The sequence below is a fragment of the Pleurodeles waltl genome, chromosome 8, assembly GCF_031143425.1.
Source record: "Pleurodeles waltl isolate 20211129_DDA chromosome 8, aPleWal1.hap1.20221129, whole genome shotgun sequence".
In the NCBI taxonomy this organism is placed as follows: Eukaryota; Metazoa; Chordata; class Amphibia; order Caudata; family Salamandridae; genus Pleurodeles; species Pleurodeles waltl.
This window is the reverse complement of record NC_090447.1, coordinates 445346201-445364564: the sequence shown is the minus strand read 5'-3', so window position 1 is coordinate 445364564 and position 18364 is coordinate 445346201.

Sequence of the window (18364 nt, the reverse complement as noted above, 5' to 3'; positions counted from 1 at the left end):
GGCTAATGACTAATTTTACCAATTCACATTGGCATACTGGTACACCCATACAATTCCCCAGTATATGGTACTGAGGTACCCAGGGTATTGGGGTTCCAGGAGATCCCTATGGGCTGCAGCATTTCTTTTTCCACCCATAGGGAGATCTGAAAATTCTTGCACAGGCCTGCCAGTGCATCCTGAGTGAAATAAAGTCCACGTTATTTCACACCCATTTACCACTGCACTTAAGTAACTTATAAGTCACCTATATGTCTAACCTTCACCTGGTGAAGGTTAAGTGCAAAGTTACTTAGTGTGTGGGCACCCTGGCACTAGCCAAGGTGCCCCCACATTGTTCAGGGCAAATTCCCCGGACTTTGTGAGTGCGGGGACACCATTACACATGTGCACTGTAGATAGGTCACTACCTATGTACAGCGTCCAAATGGTAACTCCGAACATGGCCATGTAACATGTCTAAGATCATGGAATTGTCACCCCAATGCCATTCTGCCATTGGGTGGACAATCCCATGATCCCCCGGTCTCTAGCACAGAACTCGGGCACTGCCAAACTGCCTTTCCGGGGTCTCCACTCAGCTGCTGCTGCTGCCTACCCCTCAGACAGGTTTCTTCCCTCCTGGGGTCCAGGCAGCCCTGGCCCAGGAAGGCAGAACAAAGGACTTCTTCTGAGAGAGGGTGTAACACCCTCTCCCTTTGGAAATAGGTGTGAGGGCTGGGGAGGAGTAGCTTCCCCCAGCCTCTGGAAATGCTTTGATGGGCACAGACAGTGCCCATCTCTGCATAAGCCAGTCTACACTGGTTTAGGGATCCCCCAGCCCTGCTCTGGCGTGAAACTGGACAAAAGTAAGGGGAGTGACCACTCCCCTGACCTGCACCTCCCAGGGGAGGTGCACAGAGCTCCTCCAGTGTGTCCCAGACCTCTGCCATCTTGGAAACAGAGGTGTTTGTGGCACACTGGACTGCTCTGAGTGGCCAGTGCCAGCAGGTGACGTCAGAGGCTCCTTCTGATAGGCTCTTACCTCTCTTGGTAGCCAATCCTCCTTCCTAGGTAGCCAAACCTCCTTTTCTGGCTATTTAGGGTCTCTGCTTTGGGGAATTCTTCAGATAACGAATGCAAGAGCTCATCAGAGTTCCTCTGCATCTCCCTCTTCACCTTCTGCCAAAGGACCGCCCGCTGACTGCTCAGGACGCCTGCAAAACCGCAACAAAGTAGCAAGACGACTACTAGCAAGCTTGTATCGCTTCATCCTGCCGGCTTTCTCGACTGTTTCCAGGTGGTGCATGCTCTGGGGGTAGCCTGCCTCCTCTCTGCACCAGGAGCTCTGAAGAAATCTCCCGTGGGTCGACGGAATCTTCCCCCTGTAACCGCAGGCACCAAAAGATCGCATCACTGGTCCTCTGGGTCCCCTCTCAGCATGACGAGCATGGTTCCTGGAACTCAGCAACTCTGTCCAAGTGACTCTCACAGTCCAGTGACTCTTCAGTCCAAGGTTGGTGGAAGTCCTTGCCTCCCCACGCTAGACTGCATTGCTGGGTACCGCTTGATTTGCAGCTGCTCCTGTGTACTCTTCCAGGATTTCCTTTGTGCACAGCCAAGCCTGGGTCCCGACACTCTAACCTGCAGTGCACAACCTTCTGAGTTGTCCTCCGACGTCGTGGGACTCCCTTTTGTGACTTCGTGTGGACTCCGGTTCACTCTTCTTCCAAGTGCCTGTTCAGGTACTTCTGCAGGTACTGCCTGCTTCTGTGAGGGCTCCCTGACTTGCTGGGCACCCCCTCTGTCTCCTCCTCCAAGTGGCGACATCCTGGTCCCTCCTGGGTCACAGCAGCACCCAAAAACCTCTACTGCGACCCTTGTAGCTAGCAAGGCTTGTTTGCGGTCTTTCTGCATTGGAAAACGTCTGTAAGCTTCATCGCGCTGTGGGACATCCGTCTTCCAAAGGAGAAGTCCCTAGCTCTCTTCTTTCTTGCAGAACTCCAAGCTTCTTCCAACAGGTGGCAGCTTCCTTACACCCTCAGCTGGCATTTCCTGGGCTCCTGCCCACCCTCTACAGTGTCGCGACTATTGGACTTGGTCCCCTTGTCTTACAGGTACTCAGGTCCGGAAATCCACTGTTGGCTAGTGCCAGGGTGCCCACACACTAAGTAACTTTGCACCCAACCTTCACCAGGTGAAGGTTAGAGATATAGGTGACTTCTAAGTTACTTAAGTGCAGTGGTAAATGGCTGTGAAATAACGTGGACGTTATTTCACTCAGGCTGCACTGGCAGGCCTGTGTAAGAATTGTCAGATCTCCCTATGGGTGGCAAAAGAAATGCTGCAGCCCATAGGGATCTCCTGGAACTCCAATACCCTGGGTACCTCAGTACCATATACTAGGGAATTATATGGGTGTACCAGTATGCCACTGTGAATTGGTGAAATTGGTCACTAGCCTGTTAGTGACAATTTGGAAAGCAGAGAGAGCATAACCGCTGAGGTTCTGGTTAGCAGAGCCTCAGTGAGACAGTTAGTCATCACACAGGGAACACATACAGGGCACATACTTATGAGCACTGGGTCCCAGTGACACATAGACTAAAACAACATATATACAGTGAAATATGGGGGTAACATGCCAGGCAAGATGTTATTTTCCTACACAACCCCCCCCCCCCCCAAACGAAGGACAATGAGACTAGCCATGACCTGATGAGTCTTCATTGTCTAAGTGGAAATATCTGGAGAGTCCATCTGCATTGGAGTGGGTACTCCCAGTTCTATGTTCCACTGTATAGTCCATTCCCTGTAGAGATATGGACCACCTCAGCAATTTAGGATTTTCACCTTTCATTTGTTTTAGCCAAAGTAGAGGTTTGTGGTCTGTCTGAACAATGAAGTGAGTGCCAAACAGGTATGGCCTCAACTTCTTCAGTGCCCAGACCACAGCAAAGGCCTCCCTCTCTATGGCAGACCAACGCTTTTCTCTAGGGGTCAACCTTCTGCTGATAAAAGCAACTGGTTGATCCTGGCCCTCAGAATTGAATTGTGATAAGACTGTCCCTACCCCTAATTCAGATGCATCAGTTTGAACAATGAATTTCTTGGAGTAACTTGGGCTTTTTAGGACAGGTGCAGTGCACATGGCCTGTTTGAGCTCCTCAAAAGCTTTCTGACAGCTAGCTGTTTTCCATCAGGTGTCCCAGATAAACCACCTTTCCCTGCCCTATCTCGCACTTTGAGGCCTTGATAGTGAGGCCTGCCTTTTGCAGGGCCTCCAAAACTTTCCAAAGGTGGACCAGGTGATCATCCCAGGTGGAGCTAAAGACAGCTATATCATCTAGATATGCTGCACTAAAAGCCTCCAACCCTTGCAGAACTGTATTCACCAACCTCTGAAAAGTGGCAGGTGCATTTTTCAAACCAAAGGGCATCACTGTAAATTGGTAGTGACCTCCTATAGTTGAAAATGCAGTTTTAGGTTTAGCACCCTCTGCCAATTTGATCTGCCAATGCCCTGCAGTCAAATCAAAGGTGCTTAGATACTTGGCAGATGCCAGTGTATCTATGAGCTCATCTGTCCTGGGTATAGGGTGAGCATTGTTTTTTGTTACTTGGTTGAGACCTCTGTAATCTACACAAAACCTCATCTCCCTTTTTCCATCTTTTGAGTGAGGCTTTGGTACAAGCACCACAGGAGATGCCCATGGGCTTTCAGAAGGTTCAACCACTCCTAGGTCAAGCATTTTATGAACTTCTTGCTTTATGCTTTATGCAGTCCCTGACATGGTCAGGCTGCCTATAGATTTTACTTTTGACAGGCATGCTGTCTCCAGTATCAATTGTGTGTTCACACCAAGATGCGGTGCCTGGCACAGTTGAAAAGAGTTCAGAAAACTGTCCAAGGAGATTTATGCAGTTGTCTTTCTGTTCTGCAGTAAGACAGTCTGCCAAAACTACTCCTTCTACTAGAGCATCCTCTTTTGTGGAGGAGAAGAGATCAGGGAGAGGGTCACTCTCTTCTTCCTGTCCCTCATCTGTTGCCATGAGCAGGGTGAGATCAGCCCTGTCATAGTAGGGGTTTAGGCGGTTGACATGAATCACCCTAAGGGGACTCCTGGCAGTGCCCAGGTCAACCAAGTAGGTGACCTCGCCCTTCATTTCAACAATGAGATGGGGTCCACTCCATTTGTCCTGGAGAGCTCTTCGGGCCACAGGCTCCAATACCCACACCTTCTGTCCTGGTTGGTACTGAATCAGAACAGCCTTCTGGTCATGCCAATGCTTCTGGAGCTCTTGGCTGGCCTGAAGGTTTTTACTGGCCTTTTTCATGTACTCAGCCATTCTGGATCTTAGGCCAAGTACATAGTCCACTATGTCTTGTTTGGGAGCTTTTAAAGGTTGTTCCCAACCCTCCTTCACATGTGTTTATGGACCTCTCACAGGGTGCCCAAATAGGATTTCAAAGGGGCTGAAGCCCACTCCTTTCTGGGGTACCTCCCTGTAAGCAAAAAGGAGGCAAGGTGACAGGACATCCCATCTTCTCCTGAGTTTTTCAGGGAGTCCCATTAACATTCCTTTGAGAGTTTTATTAAACCTCTCTACCAGTCCATTTGTTTGTGGATGATAAGGTGTGGTGATTTTGTATGTTACAGCACATTCCTTCCACATAGCCTTCACATATGCAGACATAAAGTTGCTACCCCTGTCTGATACAACCTCTTTTGGAAAACCCACCCTGGAAAAGATTCCCAGGAGGGCTTTTGCCACTGCAGGTGCTGTAGTGGTCCTTAGAGGAATTGCTTCAGGATATCTTGTGGCATGGTCCACAACCACCAAGATAAACCTATTGCCTGAAGCAGTAGGAGGGTCAAGGAAGCCAACTATGTCAACCCCTACCCTTTCAAAGGGAACCCCAACCACAGGTAGTGGAATAAGGGGAGCCTTTGTTGTGCCACCAGTCTTGCCATTGGCTTGGCAGGTCACATAAGACTTACAAAAATCTTTTGTGTCCTCTGACATCCTAGGCCAGTGAAACAGGGGGACAAGCCTTTCCCATGTTTTGATCTGGCCCAAATGCCCAGCCAAAGGAATGTCATGTGCCAGAGTTAGGAGGAACTCTCTGTACTGCAGGGAAATGACAAATCTCCTGGTTGCTCCAGGTTTTGGGTCCCTCGCCTATGTGTACAAGAGGTTGTCCTCCCAGTAAACTCTATGTGAGTCACTGACATCCCGATTTTGCTGCTTGACAGCTTGCTGTCTGAGACCCTCTAATGTGGGACAGGATTGGTATGCCACACTCAGCTCTTCCCTGGCAGGCCCCCCTCCACCTAAAATCTCAGCAGTTTCTGCTGCCAGCTCCTCTGGTGAAGGTTCTGCACAGGGGGGAAATTCTTCTTCCTCAGAAGGAGAATCATCTGTAGAGGGAGGGATAGTGGGTAGGGATTTACCCTTGCTACCCCTAGCTTTAGGGAGCACTTAGTCCATTGTTCCAGGATCCAAGTCACCCTGTCCTTTTTGATTTTTTGGCCTGAGACCTTGTCAAAGCAAAAATATGCCCAGGAATGCCCAGCATTGCTGCATGAGCCTCCAACTCCACTTCTGCCCAAGCTGATGTCTCTAAATCATTTTCTAGTAGACAGTCTACAGGTAAATCTGAAGCAACCACAACTTTCTTTGGACCAGTAACCCCCCCCCAGTTGAGATTCACAACAGCCAAGGGGTGGCTAAGAGTGTTGTTATGAGCGTCTGTCACTTGATACTGGTGACCAAGTAGGTGTTGTTCAGGGAGTACCAGTTTCTCTATCACCATGGTAACACTGGCACCTGTGTCCCTGTAGGCCTGACCCTCAACACCATTTATTAGGGGAAGTTGCTTGTATTTATCCATATTCTGGGGACAAGCAACCAAGGTGGCCAAATCAATGACCCCCTCAGAGACTAACACAGCCTCTGTGGTCTCCCTAACAAGACCAACCCCAACTAAATTTCCAAAAGTGAGCCCAGCTACTCCTTTGGATTGGCTATTAGGAGGTTTGCTCCCACCACCACTGCTATTACTAGGGGCACTAGAGTTTGCAGTAGGGGTTGTGGTAGTGGGAGGTTTGGTGTTTTTCTTTGGACAACTGGCATCAGTTGTCCAATGGCCTTTGACTTTACACAAATAAAACCAATGCTTTTTAACTTGATTTGAAGAGGATTTGGACCCACCACCCCCACCAGAGGATTTTTGTGGGCCTGATGAAGATTCCTTTTTAGATTTGTCCCCACCCTTGTCAGAAGACTTACCGTCCTTCTTCTTGCCATCCTTGTCACCCCCTGTATGAACTTTTCTGTTCACTCTTGTTCTGACCTATTTGTCTGCCTTCTTTCCCAATTCTTGGGGAAAGGTCAGATCGGAGTCCACTAGATATTGGTGTAACAAGTCAGACACACAGTTATTCAGAATATGCTCTCTCAGAATAAAATTATACAGGCTTTCATAGTCCGAAACTTTACTGCCATGTAACCACCCTTCCAAGGTGTAGGAGGCTGGACTGGCTTGTAGTGAGTACCAAGGGGTACTTGCACCTTGCACCAGGCCCAGTTATCCCTTATTAGTGTATAGGGTGTCTAGCAGCTTAGGCTGATAGATAATGGTAGCTTAGCAGAGCAGCTTAGGCTGAACTAGGAGATGTGTGAAGCTACTACAGTACCACTTAGTGTCATATGCACAATATCATAAGAAAACACAATACACAGTTATACTAAAAATAAAGGTACTTTATTTTTATGACAATATGCCAAAGTATCTTAGAGTGTACCCTCAGTGAGAGGATGGGAAATATACACAAGATATATATACACAATAGCAAAAATATGCAGTATAGTCTTAGAAAACAGTGCAAACAATGTATAGTTACAATAGGATGCAATGGGGAAACATAGGGATAGGGGCAACACAAACCATATACTCCAAAAGTGGAATGCGAACCACGAATGGACCCCAAACCTATGTGACCTTGTAGAGGGTCGCTGGGACTATTAGAAAATAGTGAGAGTTAGAAAAATAACCCTCCCCAAGACCCTGAAAAGTGAGTGCAAAGTGCACTAAAGTTCCCCTAAGGACAAAGACGTTGTGTTAGAGGAATAATGCAGGAAAGACACAAACCAGCAATGCAACAACTGTGGATTTCCAACCTAGGGTACCTGTGGAACAAGGGGACCAAGTCCAAAAGTCACAAGCAAGTCGGAGATGGGCAGATGCCCAGGAAATGCCAGCTGCGGGTGCAAAGAAGCTTCTACTGGACAGAAGAAGCTGAGGTTTCTGCAGGAACGAAAAGGGCTAGAGACTTTCCCTTTGGTGGACGGATCCCTCTCGCCGTGGAGAGTCGTGCAGAAGTGTTTTCCCGCCGAAAGAACGCCAACAAGCCTTCCTAGCTGCAAATCTTGCGGTTAGCGTTTTTGGACGCTGCTGAGGCCCAGAAGGGACCAGGAGGTCGCAAATTGGACCAGCAGAGAGAGGGAACGTCGAGCAAGACAAGGAGCCCTCTCTGAAACCGGTAGCACCCGGAGAAGTGCCAGAAAGAGGCACTACGAGGATGCGTGAAACGGTGCTCGCCGAAGTTGCACAAAGGAGTCCCACGTCGCCGGAGACCAACTTAGAAAGTCGTGCAATGCAGGTTAGAGTGCCGTGGACCCAGGCTTGGCTGTGCACAAAGGATTTCCGCCGGAAGTGCACAGGGGCCGGAGTAGCTGCAGAAGTCGCGGTTCCCAGCAATGCAACCCAGCGAGGTGAGGCAAGGACTTACCTCCACCAAACTTGGACTGAAGAGTCACTGGACTGTGGGGGTCACTTGGACAGAGTCGCTGGATTCGAGGGACCTCGCTCGTCGTGCTGAGAGGAGACCCAAGGGACCGGTAATGCAGCTTTTTGGTGCCTGCGGTTGCAGGGGGAAGATTCCGTCGACCCACGGGAGATTTCTTCGGAGCTTCTGGTGCAGAGAGGAGACAGGCTACCCCCACAGCATGCACAAGCAGGAAAACAGTCGAGAAGGCGGCAGGATCAGCGTTACAGAGTTGCAGTAGTCGTCTTTGCTACTATGTTGCAGTTTTGCAGGCTTCCAGCGCGGTCAGCAGTCGATTCCTTATCAGAAGGTGAAGAGAGAGATGCAGAGGAACTCGGCTGAGCTCATGCATTCGTTATCTAAAGTTTCCCCAGAGACAGAGACCCTAAATAGCCAGAAAAGAGGGTTTGGCTACCTAGGAGAGAGGATAGGCTACTAAAACCTGAAGGAGCCTATCAGAAGGAGTCTCTGACGTCACCTGGTGGCACTGGCCACTCAGAGTAGTCCAGTGTGCCAGCAGCACCTCTGTTTCCAAGATGGCAGAGGTCTGGAGCACACTGGAGGAGCTCTGGACACCTCCCAGGGGAGGTGCAGGTCAGGGGAGTGGTCACTCCCCTTTCCTTTGTCCAGTTTCACGCCAGAGCAGGACTAAGGGGTCCCCTGAACCGGTGTAGACTGGCTTATGCAGAATTGGGCACCTCTGTGCCCAACAAAGCATTTCCAGAGGCTGGGGGAGGCTACTCCTCCCCTGCCTTCACACCATTTTCCAAAGGGAGAGGGTGTAACACCCTCTCTCAGAGGAAGTCCTTTGTTCTGCCATCCTGGGCCAGGCCTGGCTGGACCCCAGGAGGGCAGATGCCTGTCTGAGGGGTTGGCAGCAGCAGCAGCTGCAGTGAAACCCCAGGAAGAGCAGTTTGGCAGTACCAGGGTCTGTGCTACAGACCACTGGGATCATGGGATTGTGCCAACTATGCCAGGATGGCATAGAGAGGGCAATTCCATGATCATAGACATGTTACATGGCCATATTCGGAGTTACCATTGTGAAGCTACATATAGGTATTGACCTATATGTAGTGCACGCGTGTAATGGTGTCCCCGCACTCACAAAGTTCAGGGAATTGGCTCTGAACAATGTGGGGGCACCTTGGCTAGTGCCAGGGTGCCCTCACACTAAGTAACTTTGCACCTAACCTTTACCAGGTAAAGGTTAGACATATAGGTGACTTATAAGTTACTTAAGTGCAGTGTAAAATGGCTGTGAAATAACGTGGACGTTATTTCACTCAGGCTGCAGTGGCAGGCCTGTGTAAGAATTGTCAGAGCTCCCTATGGGTGGCAAAAGAAATGCTGCAGCCCATAGGGATCTCCTGGAACCCCAATACCCTGGGTACCTCAGTACCATATACTAGGGAATTATAAGGGTGTTCCAGTAAGCCAATGTAAATTGGTGAAAATGGTCACTAGCCTGTTAGTGACAATTTGGAAAGAAATGAGAGAGCATAACCACTGAGGTTCTGGTTAGCAGAGCCTCAGTGAGACAGTTAGGCACCACACAGGGAACACACACATATAGGCCACAAACTTATGAGCACTGGGGTCCTGACTAGCAGGGTCCCAGTGACACATAACAAACATACTGAAAACATAGGGTTTTCACTATGAGCACTGGGCCCTGGCTAGCAGGATCCCAGTGAGACAGTGAAAATACCCTGACATACACTCACAAACAGGCCAAAAGTGGGGGTAACAAGGCTAGAAAGAGGCTACTTTCTCACACAACCCCCCCCCCCCCCCCCCAAACGAAGGACAATAAGGCTAACCTTGGCCAGTTGAGACTTTATTGTCTAAGTGGTGATAAGTAGAGAGTAGCTCTGCAATAGACTGGTTACTCCCTTTATCATCCACTATATGGTTACTTCCCTGTGGGGATGTAAACCACCCTGTTTGAAGTTTTTTAGCTAAGCAACAATGTGAAGATGTATTTTCAGAGTTTCTATCAGTAAGTTTTAGTTTAGAGCAGTGGGAATTGTCCACTGAACCTATTTGTAGTGATGAAAATGCCAGACAGGGATGCTGTCTCAGTAAAGCCATAGCTGGGCAAAAACTTTGTCCATATGGCTGGAAGAGAGAACAGGGATGCTGTTTCTCTTGAGTTGGAGCAGGGCAGGGATGCTGTCCTATGAGCTCCACACTAGGGCAGGGATGCTGTCCTAAGTGTTGTGAGGCAGTGCAGAGTTTCTGCACTAAAGTTTCTCTGGGAGGATTGGAGGGATGCTCCATGTTAACTAAAATGGTGCTCTTTTTCTCACCAATGTTAGTTATCCCACAGAGAGGTACTTCTACCTCAGGGAGTCCAGCTTTGCCAGCTGATGATTCCCTTGGAACAGGTGCCACACCAGGAGAGGTTTCTCCCACCACAGGAATGGTATCCTGAATGGTAGGGTGGTTAGGGGATACTGTGATACCCTTTTTACCTGTTGATGGAGAGGGATCCTGAGTTTTCAGGCCTTCTCTCCTTTGCTTTTTCATTTCAGTAGAAATGAGAGGGAACAATTCCTCAGGGATGCCCAGCATGGCTGCATGGGCATAAAACTCTACATCAGCCCAACCTGAGGCCTCTAGGTCATTACCTAAGAGACAGTCTACAGGTAAGCTAGGTGATACCACCACCTGCTTAGGGCCAGTAACTCCACCCAACTAAACTGAATTATAGCTAATTGAAGAAACTTAGTGGAGTTATGGACATCAATAATCTTATACTGTTGTCCAATGATGTGTTGATCAGGGTGCACTAGGTTTTCAGTCACCAAAGTGATACTGGCACCTGTGTCCCTGTAGGCCAAGGCCTCAACACCATTTATTGAAACTGTCTGCCTGTACTTATCCATTGTAAGGGGACAAGCAGCCAGTGTGGCAAGGCCAATGCCACTAGGTGTGACAGAAACTATCTTGGGACTGACTACCCCGGTTTCTATGATGGACCCATAAGTGAACCCAACTACACCCTTTGCTTGACTGTTGCCAGCAGTCCCACCACTAGTACCACTACTGCTAGGGGCACTAGAGCTTGCTGTATTAGTGGTGGTAGTCTCAGGGGGTTTACCTGGACAGGACTTATCCCCCGGCCTATGGCCTCTGTTTTTACACACAAAGCACCAAGGCTTTTTAATGTGTGCAGGTTGAGAAGAAGAGGAAGAATTAGTTTTATCCCCACCCTCTGAAGAGTGTTTAAGATTTGAAGTGGGATCTTTGGTTTTACCCTTATCCCCATGCTTATCTTGAGATTTTTCACCATCTTTCTTCTTATTGCCATCTTTGTCAACCCCTGTATGAACTTTTCTGTTCACCCTTGTTCTGACCCATTTGTCTGCCTTCTTTCCCAATTCTTGGGGAGAGGTCAGATCAGAGTCTACCAGGTACGGGTGCAACAAATCAGACACACAATTATTAAGTATATGCTCTCTCAGGATTGTGTTATACAGGCTTTCATAATCAGTAACTTTACTGCCATGTAACCACCCCTCCAAGGCCTTCACTGAATGGTCAATGAAATCAACCCAGTCTTGTGAAGACTCCTTTTTGGTCTCTCTGAACTTTATCCTGTATTGTTCAGTGGTTAAGCCATAACCATCCAGGAGTGCATTCTTAAGAACTGTAAAATTATTGGTATCACTTTCTTTCACAGTAAGGAGCCTATCCCTACCTTTTCCACTAAATGATAGCCATAGGATAGCAGCCCACTGCCTTTGAGGGACATCCTGTACAACACAGGCCCTCTCAAGTGCAGCAAACCACTTGTTAATGTCATCCCCCTCCTTATAAGGGGGAACTATCTTGTGCAGATTCCTGGAATCATGCTCTTTTGCAGGATGACTATGGGGAATACTGCTGCTGCCACCATGGGTTTCTAAACCCAGTTTCTGTCTCTCCTTCTCTACTTCTAAGGTCTGTCTATCCAAATCCAGCTGTTGCTTCTTGAGCTTCAGTCTGGTTTGTTCCACTCTCAATCTATTGAGCTCCCTTTCTAACAATCTGTCATCAGGGTGGGTGGGAGGGACATGCCTTGAAACAGAAGTATGGTGAGAATGGACAGAAGGAGACCTGTCCCTTACAGAAGCCACCCTAACAGCTTGGCTAACAGAAACATCACTACCAGTATGGTGAGAATAAATGCTTTTGCTATGATGTGAGACAACACTATTTATATGGTGTGGCTCATCATCATTACCAACTATGCTAGACTGTCTAGTAATGGGCAGGCTAGGAAGTTTCTTTCCTGAATCTTTTCCTGGGGGAGTCCCTGGATCAGATTGAGAACCATTAGCTACTTTTTCAACAGATTGGGCACTTATGGCCTTATCCTGTACTCTAAGCATGTTAATTAACAGTTCTAAGGAAGGATTCTTCCCTACACTCAAACCTCTCTCTATGCAGAGACTCCTTGCTCCTTTCCAGCTAAGGTGATCATATGCAAGTTTGGACAGATCAACATTTTGGCCTGTGCCAGACATTTTTAGAGAGAGTTAATGTGATAGTAAAAGATAAAAAGTTTGTCAGAGCTTTTAGAAAGACAGAGAAAAAAACTTTTAAAACTTTTTAGAACTTTTTAGAAAGTTAGAAGTACTTTTCAGCACTTAGAAAAGAGTGAAAAGAGGAAATGCAAAACTTTTTGGCTATGTGTATATACACTGCACTTGTTTTGTATATTTTTCTCTTATGAAAAGTACAATGACAAGAGTGGTAAGTAGTCTCAAAGCTCTTATCCCACCGCTGCACAACCAATGTAGGAGGCTGGACTGGCTTGTAGTGAGTACCAAGGGGTACTTGCACCTTGCACCAGGCCCAGTTATCCCTTATTAGTGTATAGGGTGTCTAGCAGCTTAGGCTGATAGATAATGGTAGCTTAGCAGAGCAGCTTAGGCTGAACTAGGAGACGTGTGAAGCTACTACAGTACCACTTAGTGTCATATGCACAATATCATAAGAAAACACAATACACAGTTATACTAAAAATAAAGGTACTTTATTTTTATGACAATATGCCAAAGTATCTTAGAGTGTACCCTCAGTGAGAGGATGGGAAATATACACAAGATATATATACACAATAGCAGAAATATGCAGTATAGTCTTAGAAAACAGTGCAAACAATGTATAGTTACAATAGGATGCAATGGGGAAACATAGGGATAGGGGCAACACAAACCATATACTCCAAAAGTGGAATGCGAACCACGAATGGACCCCAAACCTATGTGACCTTGTAGAGGGTCGCTGGGACTATTAGAAAATAGTGAGAGTTAGAAAAATAACCCTCCCCAAGACCCTGAAAAGTGAGTGCAAAGTGCACTAAAGTTCCCCTAAGGACAAAGACGTCGTGTTAGAGGAATAATGCAGGAAAGACACAAACCAGCAATGCAACAACTGTGGATTTCCAACCTAGGGTACCTGTGGAACAAGGGGACCAAGTCCAAAAGTCACAAGCAAGTCGGAGATGGGCAGATGCCCAGGAAATGCCAGCTGCGGGTGCAAAGAAGCTTCTACTGGACAGAAGAAGCTGAGGTTTCTGCAGGAACGAAAAGGGCTAGAGACTTCCCCTTTGGTGGACGGATCCCTCTCGCCGTGGAGAGTCGTGCAGAAGTGTTTTCCCGCCGAAAGAACGCCAACAAGCCTTGCTAGCTGCAAATCGTGCGGTTAGCGTTTTTGGACGCTGCTGTGGCCCAGGAGGGACCAGGAGGTCGCAAATTGGACCAGCAGAGAGAGGGAACGTCGAGCAAGACAAGGAGCCCTCTCTGAAGCCGGTAGCACCCGGAGAAGTGCCAGAAACAGGCACTACGAGGATGCGTGAAACGGTGCTCACCGAAGTTGCACAAAGGAGTCCCACGTCGCCGGAGACCAACTTAGAAAGTCGTGCAATGCAGGTTAGAGTGCCGTGGACCCAGGCTTGGCTGTGCACAAAGGATTTCCGCCAGAAGTGCACAGGGGCCGGAGTAGCTGCAGAAGTCGCGGTTCCCAGCAATGCAGCCCAGCGAGGTGAGGCAAGGACTTACCTCCACCAAACTTGGACTGAAGAGTCACTGGACTGTGGGGGTCACTTGGACAGAGTCGCTGGATTCGAGGGACCTCGCTCGTCGTGCTGAGAGGAGACCCAAGGGACCGGTAATGCAGCTTTTTGGTGCCTGCGGTTGCAGGGGAAAGATTCCGTCGACCCACGGGAGATTTCTTCGGAGCTTCTGGTGCAGAGAGGAGGCAGGCTACCCCCACAGCATGCACAAGCAGGAAAACAGTCGAGAAGGCGGCAGGATCAGCGTTACAGAGTTGCAGTAGTCGTCTTTGCTACTATGTTGCAGTTTTGCAGGCTTCCAGCGCGGTCAGCAGTCGATTCCTTATCAGAAGGGGAAGAGAGAGATGCAGAGGAACTCAGCTGAGCTCATGCATTCGTTATCTAAAGTTTCCCCAGAGACAGAGACCCTAAATAGCCAGAAAAGAGGGTTTGGCTACCTAGGAGAGAGGATAGGCTACTAACACCTGAAGGAGCCTATCAGAAGGAGTCTCTGACGTCACCTGGTGGCACTGGCCACTCAGAGCAGTCCAGTGTGCCAGCAGCACCTCTGTTTCCAAGATGGCAGAGGTCTGGAGCACACTGGAGGAGCTCTGGACACCTCCCAGGGGAGGTGCAGGTCAGGGGAGTGGTCACTCCCCTTTCCTTTGTCCAGTTTCACGCCAGAGCAGGGCTAAGGGGTCCCCTGAACCGGTGTAGACTGGCTTATGCAGAATTGGGCACCTCTGTGCCCAACAAAGCATTTCCAGAGGCTGGGGGAGGCTACTCCTCCCCTGCCTTCACACCATTTTCCAAAGGGAGAGGGTGTAACACCCTCTCTCAGAGGAAGTCCTTTGTTCTGCCATCCTGGGCCAGGCCTGGCTGGACCCCAGGAGGGCAGATGCCTGTCTGAGGGGTTGGCAGCAGCAGCAGCTGCAGTGAAACCCCAGGAAGGGCAGTTTGGCAGTACCAGGGTCTGTGCTACAGACCACTGGGATCATGGGATTGTGCCAACTATGCCAGGATGGCATAGAGGGGGCAATTCCATGATCATAGACATGTTACATGGCCATATTCGGAGTTACCATTGTGAAGCTACATATAGGTATTGACCTATATGTAGTGCACGTGTGTAATGGTGTCCCCGCACTCACAAAGTTCACGGAATTGGCTCTGAACAATGTGGGGGCACCTTGGCTAGTGCCAGGGTGCCCTCACACTAAGTAACTTTGCACCTAACCTTTGCCAGGTAAAGGTTAGACATATAGGTGACTTATAAGTTACTTAAGTGCAGTGTAAAATGGCTGTGAAATAACGTGGACGTTATTTCACTCAGGCTGCAGTGGCAGGCCTGTGTAAGAATTGTCAGAGCTCCCTATGGGTGGCAAAAGAAATGCTGCAGCCCCTAGGGATCTCCTGGAACCCCAATACCCTGGGTACCTCAGTACCATATACTAGGGAATTATAAGGGTGTTCCAGTAAGCCAATGTAAATTGGTAAAAATGGTCACTAGCCTGTTAGTGACAATTTGGAAAGAAATGAGAGAGCATAACCACTGAGGTTCTGGTTAGCAGAGCCTCAGTGAGACAGTTAGACACCACACAGGGAACACACACATATAGGCCACAAACTTATGAGCACTGGGGTCCTGACTAGCAGGGTCCCAGTGACACATAACAAACATACTGAAAACATAGGGTTTTCACTATGAGCACTGGGCCCTGGCTAGCAGGATCCCAGTGAGACAGTGAAAATACCCTGACATACACTCACAAACAGGCCAAACGTGGGGGTAACAAGGCTAGAAAGAGGCTACTTTCTCACACAAGGTCTTCACTGAACAGTCAACAAAGTCTACCCAGTCTTGTGAGGACTCTTTTCTGGTGTCTCTGAACTTAATCTTGTATTGTTCAGTGGTTAAACCAAATCATCCAAGAGTGCATCCTTCAAAACTACAAAATTGTTAGCATCACTTTCTCTAACAGTAAGGAGCCTATCCCTACCCTTTCCATTGAAAGATAGCCACAATATAGCAGCCCACTGCCTTTGAGGGACCCTCTGTACCATACAGGCCCTCTCAAGTGCAGCAAACCACTTGTTGATGTCATCCTCCTCCTTGTAAGGGGGAACTATCTTGTGCAGATTCCTGGAATCATGCTCTCTCACAGGATTACTATCAGGAATACTGTTGCTGCCACCATGGGGTCCTAACCCCAATCTCTGTCTCTCCTTCTCTAGGTCTAGGGATTCCCTGTCTAGAGCCAGCTGTTGCTGTTTAAGCTTCAGTCTGGTGTCTTCCACTCTCAACATTTTGAGTTCCCTTTCTAACATGTTGTCTTCAGGGTGGGTGGGTTGGGAATGCTTGGACACTGAGGATAAATTGGAACCAACAGAGGGAGATCTGTCCCTAACAGCTTGGTCTCTAACAACCTGGCCTCCAGGAATAAAAACATCCCTACTATGATGGGAGCTCCTATTACTACCAGCATTGCTCTGTGGTCTGCTGAGGGGCAGATTTGGAATAGAACCCTCCACCCCTCCCTCAAGGGGTTCCTCTGAGTCAGAATGGGAGCTATCTACTAATTTCTCAGTTGAAGTGCCTGCTAGGGACTTATCATTCTCAACGAGCATGTTATAGAGAAATTCTCTTAAAGGGTTCTTTCCTATCACTAAACCTCCATCAATGCAGAGACTCCTTAGGCTCTTGAAGTTTAAATTGTCATAAGTAGTATTGACCATTTTAAGAGCAGTTCTTACATCAGACATGATAGAAGAAGGTTTAGAGACAGTGAGAAGAGAGAAAAAGTTTCAGGACTTTTTAAAGAACAGAACAAAAACTTTTTCAATTTTTTAGAAACGTTTTAGACGTTTTGGAGTACTTTTCAGCACTTAGTAGAAAGTGTAAGAGGAGAAAAGCAAAACTTTTTGGTTAAGTGTACATACACTGAACTTGTTTTGTATATTATTCTCTTATGAAAAGTACACAATGAGAAAGTGGTAAGTAGTTACAAGTACTTATCCCACCGCTGCACAACCAATGTAGGAGGCTGGCATGGCTTGCAGTGGGTACCAGAGGTACTTACACCTTGTGCCAGGTCCAGTTATCCCTTACTAGTGTAGAAGAGGTGTTTCTAGCAGCTTAGGCTGATAGAAGGTAGCTTTGGCAAAGCAGCTTAGGCTGAACTAGGAGACATGTAAAGCTCCTACTATACCACTGGTGTCATATGCACAATATCATAAGAAAACACAATACACAGAAGTACTAAAAATAAAGGTACTTTATTTTTATGACAATATGCCAAAAGTATCTTAGTGAGTACCCTCAGTATGAGGATAAGTTATATACACAAGATATATGTACACAAACCAAAATTATGCAGGTTATAGCAAGAAAAGTAATGCAAGCAGTGTAAAGTTAGAATAGATTGCAATAGGAGCACATAGGTATAGGGGCAACACAAACCATACACTCCAAAAGTGGAATGCAAACCACGAATGGACTCCAAACCTATGTGAGCTTGTAGAGGGTCGCTTGGACTGTAAGAAAACAGTGAGGGTTAGAAACATAGCCCACCCCAAGACCCTGTAAGGTTGGTGTAAAGTGCACCTACAACCCTCGGAGAGCACAGAAGTCGTGATAGGGGGATTCTGCAAGGAAAACCAACACCCGCAATGCAGCAAAAGTAGATTTCCGGACCTGAATACCTGTAAGACAAGAAGACCAAGTCCAAGAGTTGCGACAGTGTCGAGAGTGGGCAGGAGCCCAGGAAATGCCAGCTGAGGGTGCAAGGAAGCTGCCACCAGATGGAAGAAGCTTGGTGTTTTGCAAGAATGAAGAGGACTAGGAACTTCCCCTTTGGAGGATGGATGTCCCACGTCGTGAAGAAGCTTGCAGAGGTGTTCCCACGCAGAAAGACTGTAAACAAGCCTGCTAGCTGCAAGGGTCGCGGTTAGGGTTTTTGGATGCTGCTGTGGCCCAGGAGGGATCAATGGGATTGAATGAGGAGACAGAGGGGGCCCCCCAGCAAGTCAGGGAGCCCTCACAGAAGCAGGCAGCACCCGCAGAAGTACCGGAACAGGCACTTAGAAGAGGAGTGAACTGGAGTCCACCCGAAGTCACAAAAGGGAGTTCCATGATGCCGGAGGACAACTCAGAAGGTTGTGCACTGCAGGTTAGAGTGTCGGGGACCTAGGCTTGGCTGTGCACGAAGGAAATCCTGGAAGAGTGCACAGGAGCCGGAGCAGCTGCAAATCACGCGGTACCCAGCAATGCAGTCTAGCGTGGGGAGGCAAGGACTTACCTCCACCAAACTTGGACTGAAGAGTCACTGGACTGCGGAAGTCACTTGGACAGAGTTGCTGAATTCCAGGCACCACGCTCGTCATGCTGAGAGGGGACCCAGAGGACCGGTGATGCAGTCTTTTGTTGCCTGCGGTTGCAGGGGGAAGATTCCGTCGACCCACGGGAGATTTCTTCAGAGCTCCTGGTGTAAGAAGGAGGCAGGCTACC